We start from the raw sequence: 18,293 nt of genomic DNA, 5'->3' as shown, positions 1-18,293 counted from the left end.
AGGAGATGGGGCTTTTATTTTAAGAATATCCTGTATAATAAAATAGGAAATTGTGAAGCAATAAAATGACCTAATAACCTGAGTGCCAGAAAACTTTCCTTCAGATATCCTGCCCTGGATGATAATTGAAATACATGTCAGTCAGACGTGGGAGGAATAAACAGAAGATGCAAGGATGAGTCTACCCAGAGCTTCCACACTGAACACAGATTAATCTGTGCCTTTTTTTCTTTGTAGCCAAAATATGTGTTTGGATGATGTACTGTGCATCCTGCAATCTGTCAATTAACAAAAGCCAACAGCACGTCAGGGAGTATGGATAGAAGGTTCAGCCAGAAGCAGAAAAGACGGTCACGTCATTTTGATAAAATTTCTGTACTTAAAACAATGGTGTCAATGCTAAAATTCTAAAGTTTGTGTCACTAATAACTACTCCATATTTTCCCCTTTAAATCAGCGTTAGCTGGTGATAATTTTAATTTAAATACACTTACATATTTGAAGCAAAGTACAAGAAAAAGTGTGGTGCTAGAGATCTCCTGAGTCACTACTACTTTAAAATTGTGAATAGAGACTACATTGTAAATAACAGAGCTATATAATTTGTAAGTGATTGTCTAAAAGTTTCTTCTCCCAAGGAACTCAAAATATTATAGCCCAGGAGTATGAGAGTTGAATTACTATAATTTACATAGGAAAACAAGATGCCTACAGATATAAAATAAAAAATTCAGAGAAAGACCTGAAAGTCTCAAGTTAGTTATGATACACCTGAGAATCTTAAGAAATTTAATGATATATAATAGAATATGCAGGCCTAAGTATATGTCAACTTCTATTTCTTGATTTGTACTTACCTTTCATAATTTTTTATTTTGGTTTAATAGTAATTAATATAATTTTGTGAAGCCCTTTCATAGTCCATTCAAAGCAATTCTTCTAGGAAGGAAAGAATTTTATTTCTTTTTGCTTTTTTTAAACAATTTCTTAGAACCTGCACTAAGATTTAACATTAATAAAATATTAATGTGTTATTAATACATACAGACCAACTTTCCAACCTTCAACTTAGTTTTTTAAAAATATGTTACTTAAGAAATAATTGTTGCCAAATTATACCATTAAGAGAAAGGGCTTGACGTCTGCTAAATTGGTGTGTGGTATTTGCTGGCCCATGCTCATGGTTCCAGCTTCTTGACCTGCTAGAAAATTCCCCACACTTCATGGGATTAGTGTTTTTGTTTTTAAAGATTTTATTTATTTATTTGAGAAAGAGAGAACAAGCGGTGGGGAGGGGTTAGAAGAAGGAGAGAGAGAGAGAGAGAGGCAGACTCCCCACTGAGCAGGAAGCCTGACATGTAGCTCCATATCAGGACCCAGAGATCATGATCCTAGCCGAAGGCAGACACTTAACTGACTGAGCTGCCCAGGTGCCCCCATGGGATCAGTGTTTTGAAGGCAGACAGGCTTCCAGTTGTGGATCTTTATAGTACTCACAAATAGCATTCTTCTTCAGCAGCGTGGATAAGATAGATATGTTTCCTAAAATTCCACTCTAGGCACCTAATCAATCCCAAAAGAGAATTCAAGATTGTGAGATTCTATATCTAAGTCCCTTGGGGTGTGATCTGATTGGGACTGTGTTATGGGTTGAACTGTGTCCATCAAAAAGATATGTTTAAGTCCTAACCTCCAGTTCATGTAAACAGGACCTTATTTGGAAATAAGGTCTGCAGTAATAAGTTAATATGAGATCTTTAGGGTGTGCCCTAATTCAACGTGACCAATGAGAAAAATGCCATGTGAAGACAGAAACACATAGGGAAACACCAACTAATGACAGAGGCAGATACTGGAGTGATGTATCTGCAAGCCAAGGAATGCCTCAAGCTACCAGAAGCTAGGGGAAGCGAGGAAGGATTCTCCCCTATAGGAACTGAAGGAAGCATGAACTGGCTTTGAGAAATTAAATATTTGTTGTGTTAAGCCATCTACTTTGTGATAATTTGTTATAGCAGCCCTGAAAACCCCTATGTATTTTGGTATCAGGAAGTGGGACACTGCTGTAACAATCAAGGAAAAAACACAAAGTGGCCTTGAAACTGGGTAAAGAATAGAGACTGGAAGAGTCTGGAAACAATGGGAAAAAAAACCTAGCTTGCCTTGAAAAGACTGTTGGTAGAGATTTGGATGTGATTCTGGTAAAGGCCCAGCAATAAATAAATAAATAAATAAATAAATAAATAAATAAATAAGAGAAGAGAGCTGGAGAAAAAGCTTCCTATTTTCTTAGAGAATCCATGTATCAACATGAATAGGAATATTGAAAAAATATGAACATTAAAGGCTGTGGGTGGACAATCGTTTTCTAAAGAGACTAGTTGTGTCATTCTTGGATCCACACAACCATATCATCAGAATCTAGGGATAGATGCGCAATTATCTGTGGAAGGCTTTGATCTGACGGCTTACCCTCTGCCATGAATTGACAAGGTATATGAGAATTTTATTCCATAAGAAACATTTCCAGCCTGGTCTGAAAAAAACATAGGTGGGACAAAACAAAGGAAGAGTAACTCTGAGGCCAAGCCACAGATGCACAGGTTTGAGTCAACATGACCTCTTTGGGTCAAGAACAAAAGCACTGAAACACAGATGATTATTCTCAGGACTTGAAATCAAAAATATTTATTCCTGCTAAGTTTTGGATTTGCTTGGTAACCAATTACACCTTTTATCCTTCTAATTTCTCCCTTTGAGAATGTGAATGTCTACCCCTGTGCCTCTCCCACCGTTCCATTCTGGAAGCAAGTGAATTGTCTGGTTATAGGTTCACTGATGCTAAGGTATACTGCCTAGGATGATTTATATCCCAGGTCTCTCTCATAATTGATTTAGATGATTTAGAAGATAGTATTTGGGATTTTTTTTTAGTTGATTAAATCTAGGTACGGTTTTAGACCTAAAGTTGACGCTGGATTTGGTTAATGCTTTGGGGGTGTTGGGATAGGTGAATGCATTCTACACATGGGAAAGATATAAATTTCAGAGAAGCAGAGGGTAGACTGTTCTAGGTTGAATTCTGTCTCCCCAAATGTTAAATTGAAGTCCTAACCCTGACTACTTGTGAATGTGACCTTATTTGGAAATGGGGTCTCACAGACCTAATCAAATTAGGATGTCATTAGGTGTGCCCTAATTCAATGACTGGTATCTCTATAAGATGAAAAAAATATCCTGTGAAGACAGGGACACTCGGTGGAAAACCAAGTAATGATAGCTTTACCTACTTGCAGTGATATAGCTGAAAACCAGAAGTTGCTGGCCACCACCAGCAGCTGGGAAAAGACAAGGAAAAATTCTACTCAGTCTCAGAAGGAGTATGGCCCTACCACCTTGAGGTGGACTTCTAGCCTCTAAAACTGTGAGAAAATAAATTCCTGTTGTTTTAGGGCACCAATTCATTGTACTTTTTTACAGCAATCTTATGAAACTATACAAGCAGTTAACTCACAGAAAGGGAAGATGCCTGTGTTGCTATTTTCATATTTGTTGTCAAAAAGACTGAGCCTGGGGCGCCTTGGTGGCTCAGTCATTAAGCGTCTGTCTTCGGCTCAGGTCATGATCCCAGGGTCTTGGGATCAAGCCCCACATCAGGCTCCCTGCTCCACCGGAAGCCTGCTTCTCCCTCTCCCACTCCCCCTGCTCGTGTTCCCTCTCTCTTTGTGTCCCTCTCTGTCAAATAAATAAATAAATAAATAAAATCTTAAAAAAAAAAAGACTGAACCTGAAGAAATTATTAACTGTGTGAACCATAGTTTAGAATTTTATAGCTTTCCTCAGTCTCTTTTCCTACAAGTCCTATAACTTGTAAAAATAATGTCATTTATTGTCTATATGTCTCAGCATTACGTTAAGTAATTCATATATATTCTCACTTAATAATCAAACATTCTTGATGGTAGTTAACTATTATTTCCTCTATCACAATGGAAGATCATCAAAGTTCTATTACTCGACCAAGAGACTAGATCCGTGTCATTCTGAATCTGTACCTCAAGCTCTTAACCACAATGTTAAACTGTAATTTTCTGTTTAATTTTCTGATATTTGACTTTGAAAATTACATTAACTTTCAAAAATGTATTCAAGAGTGAATTCATACAGATAAAACTAAGGGACCCACTTTGCTATACTTTTTCATAGTTTAAGTTTCTGGGAATCATATAAATATTAGCAAGGACATAATATCATTTTTAAAAATTTCTGTATTTTTAATTACTAAAAAATTTTAATGAAGTATTCTCAGATATGTGATAAGTATACAACACATATAGTACCTATAAGTCTTTTTTGTAATTTTAATTTCAATGTAGGTAACATGCAGGTTTGTATTAGTTTCAAGTATAGAATACAGTGAGTCAACAATTCTATAAATTACTCAGTGTTCACCATGATAAGTGTACTTTTAGTCCCCTTTACCTATTTCCCCCATCCTCCCACCCACCTCCCCTCTGGTAACCTTCAGTTTGTTCTCTATAGTTAAGAGAAGTGTACATTGATAGATGAATGGATAAAGATGTGAGATATATGTCTGTATGTGTATATATGTGTATATATATATATATATAATATGGAATATTATTCAACAATAATATCATTTTAATGGAATAAAACAAATGGATCTGTTCTTACCATTTTTATATTTTATCACTGACATTATCTTACATGACAGAAAATGTATCAAGTGAAACTTTATTTCTCTATAAGTCCTCTTAGTCTTATTAGTACCAGCATGTTCTCTTGAATTCAAAGTTTATTAACTCTTAAATGAAGTTTGTGAATATGTGGTAGAAAAAAATATCTACAGATTCTTCCACATTGTTCCCTCAGGAGTTGAGATATACATCCCCTCCATTTGAATCTGAGCAATCTTTGTGACCACTTTGGCCAGTAGAATATAGAGTAAGCACTTTGTACTCATTTCTGTTTCCAGGCCTTAAAACACTGATAGTTTCCACTGCTTGTCTCTTAAAACACTCTCCCTTGGATTCCTGAGGTTTGATGTTAAGAACAGCAAGTGCCCAGCTAAAGAACTGTATGGAAAGTCTAGTCTTCATAAAAAGGGTGAGACGAGAGGTGTAGCTTCAACCCATTCCTACCATGGTACCAAGCATGTGAGTAAAGTCTTTTTTGATTCTGTAGCCCATCCCAGCCACCAAATGAACACATTGTGATCACAACTGATAACAGGTGGGGCAGAAGGATTACCCAGTCAAGCTCTGCATGAATCCTTGAATCACACTGTCATTAGATATAATAAAATAGTGATTGTTTTATTATTTTTTAGAGATTATTTGAGAGAGAGAGAACACATGAGCAAGGTGGGGAAGAGCAGAGGGAGAAGGAGAAGCAGATTCCCCACTGAGCAGGGAGCCCAAACAACACTGGGGGTGGGGTGGGGGCTTGATCCCAGGACCCTGAGATCAGGACCTGAGCCAGATGCTCAACCAACTGAGCCACCCAGGCACCCCATAGTGGTTGTTTTAAAGCACTAGATTTGAAGGGTAGTTTGCTATGTAGCAAGAGATAACCTGAACAGGTTACTCAAATGTAGTTTGCAGAATGGAGTTAAAGTCATTTTCATTTTTTGGGTTTCTATCCTAAATCTCTAACATGGAGGCCCCGTACAGTCTGCTAATGAGATTTGTCATTTGGTCTGACCAGCAATTTGCAGGTGCGTGACTGTGTATGCTATCTGATTTAATAGTTTTATTTGTAATAGAGAAAAAAATAATTTATAGTTGCATCTGCTTACAAGAAAGTAGCATAATGCTTTTCATTTTTGGTACATAATAGATTTCCAAACTGGTTTCTAAAATTTAAAAAAAACAGTTGGTAAAAGAAAAGAAAAGAAAAGCTATTTTTAATTTTCAAATGATGGGAGCAATGGCTAGAGCTATTTTTCCTCATCTTGATTTCCAAAAAGGAAAAGCACAAATATTTCCATAAATGGAATTTAAGATTTTCCCCATATTTATAGAGGATAACCTCTATAAAGCTGTTTCTGATATTCCTCAGTAAATGTTCTGTTTTGTTTTTTAGATTTTATACAGAGTGAATTACTTATAATACCTTATTAACAGTTGTGATGATTATACTTCCACTATCATGATATCCATTCATTCTTTATTATTTTACCACAAATTTATTGAATATTTTCTGTTTTGGGTATTTCACTGGGGATACAAATCCCACAATGATCCCACAAATGATCACAAGAAAAGGAACTGACAAGTTAGAAACTACCTGCTGCCCAGCCTAATGTGCTCCAAAGAAAGCACCTGCCTAAGGCAGTGGTGGGAGGGCTGAGGAGGGGCAGCCTCAGACGATACCTGCTGGAGGAGACCAACCACACCCTACCTTGAAAGGAAAGTCTAAAGGGGTCAGAGCAAGGGAGTGTGGGAGATGACAAATGTTCTCCTGAACCAAACTTTCTTCATGTTCTTAGTAGACTCTGCGCCCTTTGCTTAACTAGGTCCAACCCTAGGCTTCCGTTGGTTTTAGCAAGAACCCCCCACTAAGTCAGTGTGGAAAGATCCCTCACCCTTAAAATCTGTTCATTCTGGATATCTGACCAAATTTCTCTGCCACACCATCCCTCCCCGGTGGATCTAGTCATTCCAGCCTGCCCTCAGCAAGAATCCTGTCAGGTTGAATTAGCAGGAAATCCCCCTTTGCCTTTAATGTTTCCTCTTAGTAATTTTCCATCCACTGGGCTCCACAGCTCCTTGACCATACATCCCACTTGTCTGCATTGTATTCAGAATTGGGTCCAGTTCTATGCTGAGGTCTCGTCGCTTAATGCTGGAGAGCCTGAGTAAAATGTTTTATTAACTTTAACTACTGTCCAGCTTTGGTTTTCTTTGACAGTTGTGGTGCTCACGAATTGTTTAGAATCAGACCCATCTTCAGACCCAGGGGCCTCTTGCACAGGATCTCAAATGCTCACCTTTCCAAAAGCCTGCCTTTACTCTTGGCTAACTTAAGATACGGGCTTCACTGTTGAGTCTCACTCCTGAGCCAGGGCTTCGGATGGCAATCCGTTGAAACACAGTAGGACATTCTTTAAAATAATGTGATCCTTAAAATTCTCAGTGTAATTTAGGAGCGGCACTGGAGGCCCAGATTAACAGAAGCTGGGTTAACCCTAAACTTCTCTGTTTGTGAATTGCTCTGAAGCTAGGTTAGCTCCCCCAGCTTCTCTGTTCACAAGCACGAGCATAGCATTACTTAAGAATAGGGCCTTCTAGGGGCGCCTGGGTGGCTCAGTCGTTAAGCGTCTGCCTTCGGCTCAGGTCGTGATCCCAGGGTCCTGGGGTCGAGCCCCGCATCGGGCTCCCTGCTCCACAGGAAGCCTGCTTCTCCCTCTCCCACTCCCCCTGCTTATGTTCCCTCTCTCACTGTCTCTCTCTCTCTTTCTCTGTCAAATAAATAAATAAAATCTTTAAAAACAAAAAAAAGAACAGGGGCTTCTCAGCTGACTGAACCCCTTTCTTGAACCTCTGCTGATTCTATGCTCTACCAGCTGTGCTTTCTTTCCTCCTCGGCACAGTTTTACTAAGGATGATACAGAATATAAGCGGCCTCTTTGGGAAACAAGATTTCCCGAAACTGGCTCTCTAAGGTCTCTTCCTTCTCACACATCTGCTCCTTCTTCCTCCTTTATCCACCTCGTTCTTCCCTTCAGGACCTTTGAATCCTCTGATACGTTCCCCTTCAATGCCCCTCCTGCCTCCTTCTGTCCACGCTGTCAGCCCCGCAGCTCCCTCCAGGCACCTGAACCTGCTCATCAGGATCTCTCCAGGGACTCGGGGACCCCCAGAAGCAACCACTCCAGGCTAAAAAGAGGGGAAAAGGCTAATTAAAAGTAGACTGGATATTTTTTCCGCTCAGATGAGGCCTGGAGACAATTAGACAGCTGCTTGATGTCCCCTCCATCTCTCACCTAAAAGTGCACAGTCCACAGCCTTCATAATGTCCATAGCCAAAGAAAATCTTGAAAGTCTCCTCTACAAATATTGGTGAAAAGCTTTAGTCCTCATATTGAAGAGTTAAGTAATCTCAGTTTGTCCCATTTGCCAAAAGTTCAGATAAAATATATAAAGTGGAGCAAATATGAGAATATATCACTATATTTGCCTGGATCACGGCTCAAATTTTAGAATAAAAACTATAAGAGCTCTGTTTGCATCTATTAGTATGTTTATGGGCATCAAATATGTATGCTATGTATTCATGATATATTCTTACCTCCAGAGGGTATTACCAAATTATTTACAAAATGAGTTAAAGGAGTTCTATTCAAACTGGCTTAGAGAATAATGAGCACTTATATAAATTAAATATTCCTAAAACTCCAGAAATATAGAAACTAACCCGAATGCTTCTCAGGTTCACATAACTTTGGAAATCTTGGGTGAATAATATTAGGTTCATAGTTAGTTTAATAAAAATAGCTGCATCTTCTGAGTTAGCATTAAGTACAATATAAGCATACATTTTTATTCTACTTGGGTTTACTAAAGAAACTTATTTGTAAATCTCTTCTAGATGTTTAAGATTATAAAGAGTATAAATTCAACTTATGAACACAAAATAATAAAGATAAAGTAAAAAATGAATTGCTTGATACCCATTAATTTATTCATATCAAGCACAGCAATAAAACAAAAACCTATGTACTAAACTTTTTAAGTTTTTGCATTTGTGATACTTTCCTAACATGTTTATGCTGTAAAAATAGTTAGCTGGGAAATAGCTTGAGATGATGGCTAAGTGTGTTTAATATTAGTTTGACCAAAAAAAATACACAAACAAAATAACCAGTTTCCAAAATCTTTGTGGTAACATGCGCACTTAGACCTATGCTAAATTATGTTAATATTCGGTTAGAACCTATATCATTTCAAAGTAAGATAAACTCCTGCAGCACTAATTATTGAACATAAGTTTAATTTAAATACTTTTGGCATATTATCTTTACATGATAAAGGGAAGCTAAATATATTTAGGCCTGTTAATAAACATGTTCTTTTTGCTACATTGAAAACCATACTATGAGGAACAATAAACCTCTAAAAAATGTGAGATGGTACAAAATTCACTAATATTCTATAGAATGCTGGTATGATGTAGGCAATTCAAAACTTCCTACCTCCTAATTTTTTGTGGAAAAGTTTACTAATGGTTAGAAATTATAACCAATATATGAAGACAAAACTTCTAAAAATAATAAGGGAAATAATTGTGCATGAAAAGTATGCAAGGAAAGTAAGATATATTTGAAGGATACATTTTCATTAAGGGGAAAAGAGTCATCTATCCTAAAGTTAGAGTGATTAGGGGTTTCAGAATGAGACAGAGGAAAATGAAGAAAAAAAATACTAACTAAACATAGAAAGTTTGAAGAAAAAAAATTATGTGTGGTCAAGCTGGCTGAGATCTGAAGGGATTTATTCATAAGTTTGATTTTTCATGATATTCAATATGAAAGTACACTGGTACAAAACTAGAATTGTTTTTTTTTTCTGTTAAAATGACAGAATTTTCTTGGATTATTTGTCTACTCTTTATAAGAGATTATAAAACATTTTTACCTTTTGAGTAACCTTCCTAGAACACCAACATTATGTGTTTTTTTTAAGATTTTATTTATTTATTTGATAGAGACACAGCAAGAGAGGGAACGCAGGCAGGCAGAGTGGGAGAGGGAGAAGCAGGCCCCCCGCCGAGCAGGGAGCCGGCTGCGGGGCTCGATCCCAGGACCCTGGGATCATGACCTGAGCCGAAGGCAGATGCTTAACGACTGAGCCACCCAGGCGCCCCAATTATGTGTTTTATCAGAGTAATTTCTGATGCTTTATGTTAACCTTTTCCATGTCCTTGATCACTTAAAAGAAGTGAGACTTCTTACTTTTACAGAGGTAAGGTTTTTTACATTTTTGACAGACTTGTCTTCCCAAAATCAAATCCTAAATGAAATCATGTTCTTAAACTAATATTGACATCATCTAGAGGATTCCTGGATAATCTCAAAGGATTTATTCTTTCACCTTGTGAAAAGAGATATGTTAAAAATAATTTTGTTTATTTGATATGTTGAATTTCAGAAGATATACTGTCAAATAAGAAAAGATGTTTTAACATTTCCTAGGTTGTATTTATACAGATAAATGTTATTAATGTAGGTTTTCTAGAAATTGTGTGAAGTTCACTGAATTTTGTCCATACCCTTGCTGTTCATGGTATGTCTTAGTATAATGTTATCAGTTATAAATCCAGTTATTATTTAAAATGTGGTATATGCCACAAAAATAACCACATTTTCTTGTCAAATTCCCTTTCATCAAATATTTAATCATGGTCATTTTAAGCCTTTTGTCATTCACAGATCCTTGTTATTTTACTTTGATGTTTTCCTAAAAGCTCTTGCCATCAGCTATAGGCCAAAATGCTTTGTGATAGAGTTGCCTAAATAACTCTAAGTATATACCACTGGACTGAGTTAGAATTTCCAGAATTCTAGTGGAGAAGCTGACAGGTTCATGAAACTGATAACCTAAGATCAAGCAGAACAAGAATTACACAGGGACTGAATGAAGTGATAAAGGATGGTTATGGTTTTGCTTGGAACATTGATGATGCTTTAATGATCTATTCTCTGAATGTAAAAAAACAAAACAAAACAAAACCAAAACCAAAAACAAAACCCTTCCTTTTTTCTCTTAAGTTATCAATAATTTAGAGCAATTTTATAGATTATACCATTATAAACAAAAAGGAAACATATTTTTTCCTTGCCTAATCCTCCAAAATTTGGAAACTTTCATTGAGTATTTTTATTTTCATGGCAATATAACTATTTGCATAAATTAAATAAGAATTGGTTCTCTTTGTTACAGGACATAATTTGAAACATTGGTTATATAACCCAGGTTTCCATGGGAATGTCATATTTGAGAACAACATGCATAAATCAGTTTTAAAGAACTAGGTTGACTTTATGAAACTTAATGTTTACAAAGGCCTCTTAGAAAAACTAGATTGGTACCTCGTTTGAAGGATTCCCAACCTTGTAGGTAAGTGAGCAAAGTCACTTCCTGGCAGGTCTAGGAACCTGGGGGTATTTTGGAGACCCAGAGGAGATAAGAATTCACTTAAAGCAATAGTTACAAAAGGTGAAGTCTGGTGGTGAGTTCTCGGCTTGGCTTCCTAGAGTCTAGAGACTTTTAAGAGTCTAGTATGACATTTCTTTTGAAAAGTTCCAGCAAAGTAGAGTAAAGAAAGACCTGTGTGGTCAGTTGTCATTCTGGCTGTGTTTATGTAAATAATTAGGACAAATCTAAGGAGACCAGATTTGTTTTGTAAACAGAATCAAAAGGGAGGCAACTGTAAAGGGAAATTTTATGTTTGAATGGAAAAATTATAGTGCATCTTTGTGAGTTCTCAATTCTTCTAACTTCCTCCAATACATGGCTACTACTCTCCAAATTAGTGCTTCCAATTTTTTTTTTTCACTTTATTTACCTAGTGTCACTGAGAACTAAAACCTGACAACCCGGATTTTTACTGGGACTGTCTAAAGAATTCCATGAGCTGACGCTGGACGTTTCTATGCTCTTCTCCAATAACCATGACTAATATTGATGCATACGCCATCACCAGAGATATTCAGACTGCAAACTAGGAAATCTGTCCACTTGTCAGCACTGTCCTCATTCCACCATCAGAAGATACTTCAAACCCAACATCTATAAATCTTTTCAGCTGGCTATTCTCTGAGCTCAGAAACTAGGTTTCCAACCACTGATCTTTTTTTATTTTCTTTTATTTCCATAGAAATTCCCCTCCTTAAATGCTTGACTGCTCACAAATATCCTCTACCACCAACTCCCAACAGATGCTTCTGCTGGCTCTTAATGAACAAAAGGCAACTGAATGAGAAAATTGACATATTTTTCAAGTGAAAGAAGAACATTTCTCCTTTGAATAGGAGTGACTGCCAAAGATACTCCCCTTGACCAAATTTTATTCAGGTCCCTCCAAGCTCTCTGCTCTAGTAGGTCCACAGCTGGGCTTTCTTCTCTTTCCTGTAAAGCCCCGTTGTACCAAGAATTCTGCTGAGTTAGTTTAGAGAGAATCCTCACCCTCAATATCTGATCACCTAGATAACTGATCAAATTCCTCACCCCCTCAGGTGATATCTGGTCACCCTGGCCTGCCTTCAGCAAGAGTCCTATCAAGTCTGTAGTCAGAATTCCCCTTACCCTTGAAATTTCCTCTTAGGAATTTTCCATTCACTCTGCTCCTTGACTATAAATTCCCACTTGTCCATGTTGTATTCGGAATTCAGCCCAGTTCTGTACTGAGATCTCTTTTCCCTTATTGCAATATTCATGACTATAATCTACTTTTGCCACTTTACTGTCCAGCTCTGGTTTCTTTTTGACAGGGAATGTGCACTAAGCAGAAAAAAGAGAGAGCAGCAGGGAGGAAATAAAGCACAGGAAATCACATCAGGGGTCCATTGTGAGGACTGGGGGAAGAAGTCAGGTTGAGGGAGAATACAGCAGAGCTTTGAAAGGAAAAGGTTTTTCTGATTATGAAACTGTATATTGTCACTAGAAAAAAAGCAAAAAAGAAAATACTCTCCCAATCCCACTACCCAAAGATAACCACTAATATCATATTAAAAGTTCTTATTTTCAGTAGAGTTTCAAAAGACAAATTTTAGTAATGAATAATTGTATATGGTGTTTTTTTAATTTTTTAGGATGTATTTATTTATTTGAGAGAGAGAAAGAAAGAAGAAAGAGAAAGAAGAAAGAAAGAAAGAAAGAAAGAAAGAAAGAAAGAAAGAAAGAAAGAAAGAAAGAAAGAAAGAAAGAGCACAAATAGGGGAGGAGCAGAGGGGGAGGGAGAGGAACAGAATTTCAAGCGGACTCTGTGCTGAGCACAGAGCCCAACGTGGGGTTCCATCTGAGATCATGACCTGAGCCAAAACCAAGAGTCAGGCGCTCAACCAACTGAGCCACCCAGGTGCCCCCTTTTTATTTTATTTTTAATAGGGAAAATATACTCTTTATTTTTACTGCTTTCTTTTTATTTTCTTATGTAGTATTTTTAAATTGTATTTTCCCATGTCAAAAAATATTCTCTAGAAAATTACTTTATAATCACTAAATTATTATTTTTTAATTAAGATAATTTTTTTAGAACAGTTTAAAGGTCACAGCAAAACTGAAAGATACCGAAAATTCACAGGTACCTCATGTCCCTATACATAACTTCCCTTAATAGCAACATTTCCCACTCAAGTGTCACATTTGTTATAACTGATGAACCAAATTGACACATCATAATCACTTAAAGCCTAGTCTACATTATAATGGACTCTTGGTTTTGTACATTCTATGGGTTTGGGCTAAAGTATAATGGCATGTCTCTATGATTATGGTACCATACATACATAGTAGTTTCGTTGTCCTAAAAATGTACTGTGTTCCTTCTATATTCATTTCCTCCCCAAAATAGCTTCCAACCGCTGAGCTTTTAACCCTCTGCATAGTTTTGCCTTTTCCAGGATGTCATATAGTTGGAATTATACAATATGTAGTCTTTTCAGATTGACTTCTTTCACTTAGTCTTGTATATTTAAAGTTCCTCCATGTCTTTTCATAGGTTGATAGCTCATTTCTTTTTAGCACTGAATAATGTTTCATGGTCTTGATGTACAACAGTTTATTTATCCATTCACCTACTGAAGGAAATCTTGGTTGCTTCCAAGTTTTGGCAATTATAAATAAAGCTACTTGAGATATTGTGATTTATAAGAAAAATATATATTTGGTCATTCAAATAACCAAAATATATTTCTCATATATATATTTGGTCTTCATCCACATTTCCTGGCTCACAGCTCCCCAAACCCTTGGAATTTCCTAAGTGCCAGAGAGTGAAAAGGTGCTTTTGTTATGTTAATGAGATAACTTTTAGAAAGCACCTAAGGTGGGGGCTCATTGCCCTTGAAATGAACTGTGTGATTAAAGGGTTGGAATTTTCAGTCCCAGCCCACCCCAACCTCCACTGAGGGAAGATTGATTCAGCCCAAGTTTGAATCAATCACCAATGGGCAATGATTTAATCAGTCTTGACTATGTAATGAAGCCTCCATAAAATCTCAAGAGGACTGAGTTCTTAGTTGGTGAACATGTGGAGGTTCTGGGAGAATGATGCATCTAAAGATGTCATGGAAGCTCTGTGTCCCTTCCCCAAACCTTGCCCTGTGCATTTCTTCCATCTGACTGAGTTATGTCTTTCCATATTTTACACTTACCTGGTTATCTAGTAAGTGAAATGTGTCTCTGAATTCTGTGACCTGCTCTAGTAAATTAGTTGAATCTGAGGGTGTGCAAACCTATGATTTATAACTAGTCAGAAGTGTAGGTAACAGCTTGAACTTATGACTGAGGTCTGAAGTCCAAGGAGGAGGTCTTGAAAGCCTCCAATCTTCAGCTGGTCAGGTGGATGTGCAGGTAAGAAACCAGGCTTGCAACTGGCATCTAAAGTGGGAGGTACTCTTGTGGTACTGAGCCCTCAACCTGTGGAATCTGATGCTATCTCCAGGTAGATAGTGTCAGAATCTACTTGAATTATAGGATACCCAGCAGTGTCTTGAGAACTGTTTGCTGTGGAGACCCTCCCTCCCACACTAGAAACTGAATTTCAGAACAAAAAGACTGGTATAAACATCCCTGTGCAGGTTTTTGTGTGGATATAACTTTACAGATCCTTTGGGGAAATACCAAGGAGCATAACTGCAAAATCATATGGTAAGAATATGTTTAGTTTTCTAAGAAACCACCAAACTGCCTTCCAAAGTGTCTGTACCATTTTACATTCCCATCAGTAATGAATGAGAGCTCTTGTTGCTCTATATCCTCACCAGCACTTGGTGCTGTCAGTGCTTTGGATTTTGGCATTCTAATAGGTATATCATATCTTATTGTTTTAATTTTTATTTCCCTGAAGATACATGAAGTGGAGCATGTTTTCATGGACTCACTCGTATTTGCCATCTGCATATATTCTTTGATGAGGTTACTGTAGAGTTATTTAGTTCACTTTTTAATCGGGTTGTTTGCTTTCTTCTTGTTGAGTTTTAAAAGTATTTTGTATATTTTGGCTTATCAGATTTGGGTCCTTTATCAGGTGGGCCTTTTGAAAATATTTTCTCCCATTCTGTAGCTTGTCTTCTCATTCTTTTGTCTTCCACAGAATTTTTAAATTTTAATGAAGTCTAGTTCATCAGTCATTTCTTTCAAGGAGTGTACATTTGGTGTTGTATCTAAAAAGTCATTGACATACAGGGACTTCTAGGTTTTTTCCTGTGTTACCTTCTAGGAGTTTTATAGTTTGAGATTCTACAATTAGGTCTGTGATCCATTTTGAGTTCATTTTTGTGCAGTTGTGTAAGGTTCTGTGTCTAGATTCTTTTTATTGCATGTTGATATCCAAGTCATTCCAGCACTATGTGTTGGAAAAGACTATCTTTGCTCCATTTTTGTATACATTTATCTCCATTTCGTAGTTTATTGCATTAGCTAAAACTTCTACTCCAATGTTGGAAATGAGTGCTGAGTGAAAACATATTTGTCTCATACCTTGATCTGAGTAGGAAAGCTTTGAGTTTCTCACTAGCAAATGTGATATTACTTGTAAGTTTAGTGTTTTTTTGGGAAAATATTCTCTATTAAATTGAGGAAGTTTCCTTGCATTCCTAGTTTATTAAGAATTTTTATCATGAATGGGTGTTGGATTTTGTCAAATGATTTTCTATATCTATTCATATGATCATGTGACTTTTCTTTTTTAGCCTATTCTTATGATGGATTACATTAATTTTAAAATGTTGAATCAGCATTGCATGCCAGGGATAAATTTCATTTGGTTGTGGTGTATAATTTTTGTTATATATTGTTGAATTCTATTTGCTAATATTTAGTTAAGGTTTGACATCTACATTCATGAGAGATATTGATCTGCAGGTTTCTTGTTATATCTTTGTATGGGTTTTGGTATTAGGATGACAGTGGTCTCATACAATGAGTTAGGGAATATTTCTTCTGTTTCTAGCCACTGAAAAAAAAATCATAGGGAATTAACATAATTTATTTCATAACTGTTTGGTAGAATTCACCAGTGAACTCATCTGGGCCTGGTGCTTTCTGTTTTGGAAGGTTATTAATTATTGGTTCAATCTCTTTAAAAGATATAGGCCTGTTCATATTATCTCTTTTCCATGTCACTGAATTACTTTTACAGGTGTGCTGGTAAATACTGAGGCAAATGTCTGATAAGTAGCAAAGATGTAATTTGTAGCACTTGAAAGTAGAGAAAGTAGAAAGTAGTACTTTGTTGCACTTGAAAGTAGAAAGTAGAGAAGCTGTGATTTGTAGCACTTGAAAGTTTTTTCTTATGTAAATACCCTCACTTTGGCCAATTTCAAGGTACCAACATGATGCCATTGACTGTAACTTTAGGAAGAAATGCACAGAATGGATTCTTGTGAGCTGGCATAAGTCAGCTCAAGGACATCATTGAGTTTATTTTAAACAGTAGAGCTAGACAAAACTTTATTTCACCTTTTTTGTTGTTGGATACTTAGTTAATTCACATGTATTTCCCTTCATACATAAAATATGTCACTCTGGGATCTAGTTCTGAAAGTAAAAATCCTGGATAAAACTTGCAAGGGGTAGTGACAGTTATCAACAGTCTGGAGAAAACAGACCAATTTTAAATCATTGGTAAGATAACATTTTTTTTATTTTTCTTCTGTTTTGTCAGGAACTGCACTGAATAGATTATACATGGTCATTTTATAAAACCTACCACTTCCATGCACTTTTTATAAATAATGCTGTATGTAACAGTAAATGTGAATGGATTTAGGAAAGACACATGGGGAAATGATGGGACAAAGCAGGAGCAATGGAAAGGAATAAGTAACATCTGCTGGGCAAGAACAATAAAATCAACTAACCATTCAACAGCAGCACACTCATTTAACAAATGTCAATTTAGTGTGTACTATGTATTAGGGATTTTTTGGGTAGTACTGATGCAGTAGTGAGCTAACAGAAAGAATTACTTATTTTTTTAAAGATTTTATTTATTTATTTGAGAGAGAGAGAAAGCACACAAGCAAGGTGAAGGGCAGAGGGAGAAGCAGACTCCCCATCGAGTGGGGAGCCTGATGTGGGGCTCCATCCCGGGATGCCAGGATTATGACCTGAGCCGAAGGCAGACGCTTACCGAAGGCAGACGCTTAACCGATTGAGCCACCCAAGCGGTCCTGGAAAGAATTACTTATTATATATGAGCATCCATTCTAGTATGGGAGATAGATAATGAATAAGATCAATCAGTAGCATGTAATGTGTTACAAAGTGCTCAGTGTTACTGGAAAAAAAAAATAGCTAGAGCAGAAGACTAAGAATTGCTCCATGTGGCAGAGGTCTGGCTGCAGTTTTAGATCAGGGAGGGAAGGGTAGCAGAATGTACCACCCCAAAATATGCTTCTTTGGTGTAAGGAGTATTTTGAGCTGATTATTTCAAGAAAAATGTAGGCTCTAGAGAAGCTCTAAAAACAGAGTAGAAGCTACCGTTTTAGAAGGGAGGTTTACATTAAGAACAGGATCTGTACTAAGGAGAGACCTATTATCAGAGATAGCTGATTTGCCTGGGGTACTTATCGGCAAGGCATTTAACCAAAGTTTCCTCTTCTCACCTTCCCAGGAATTGCTTTCCTCCTTTTGAGCCCCCAGACTCCTATTTGTTTCCATAGCTCAGGATGGTATATAAGCGTCAATCGTCTGGCTGCCTTTTGAGTCATATATCTTTATGGGAGCTCCGGTATGTACATACATTACTTAAAAGTTTTTTTTTTTTGTTCTCCTGTTAATCTGTCATTTATTACAGGGACATTTTAGCCAAGAACCAAGAATGGTAGAGGGGAAATTATTTCTGCTTCTATACAGAGTTCAGGCCATGCTCACTGAGAGTTTAGAGTGCTTGAAAAATCACTGCAAGTGTCCTCAGGCCCTGTTCATGCCAAACACCTTGGAAACCCTTGGAAGTGATTTTTTGTTCATTTTTTGCACTGATTACTATAGTCTGACTTGACAAGATTGATGTAGAGAAAAAAGTACAAGCCAGGTGACAAGAAA

General features: G+C 36.9%; 1 protein-coding gene across 2 annotated transcripts in view; it reads right to left on the bottom strand.

Annotated features, from left to right (window-relative positions):
- The window catches only part of SNTG1 (syntrophin gamma 1), a 957,083-nt gene that overhangs the window by 769,431 nt on the left and 169,359 nt on the right, over window positions 1-18,293 (bottom strand). The window lies entirely within an intron of this gene.

This window comes from Callorhinus ursinus, unplaced genomic scaffold, assembly GCF_003265705.2.
Source record: "Callorhinus ursinus isolate GAN/ISIS: 27379988/994484 unplaced genomic scaffold, GSC_fseal_2.0 scaffold5, whole genome shotgun sequence".
Taxonomy (NCBI): Eukaryota; Metazoa; Chordata; class Mammalia; order Carnivora; family Otariidae; genus Callorhinus; species Callorhinus ursinus.
Note: the sequence above shows the minus strand (reverse complement) of the source record. Positions and strands in the feature narration are given on the sequence as shown.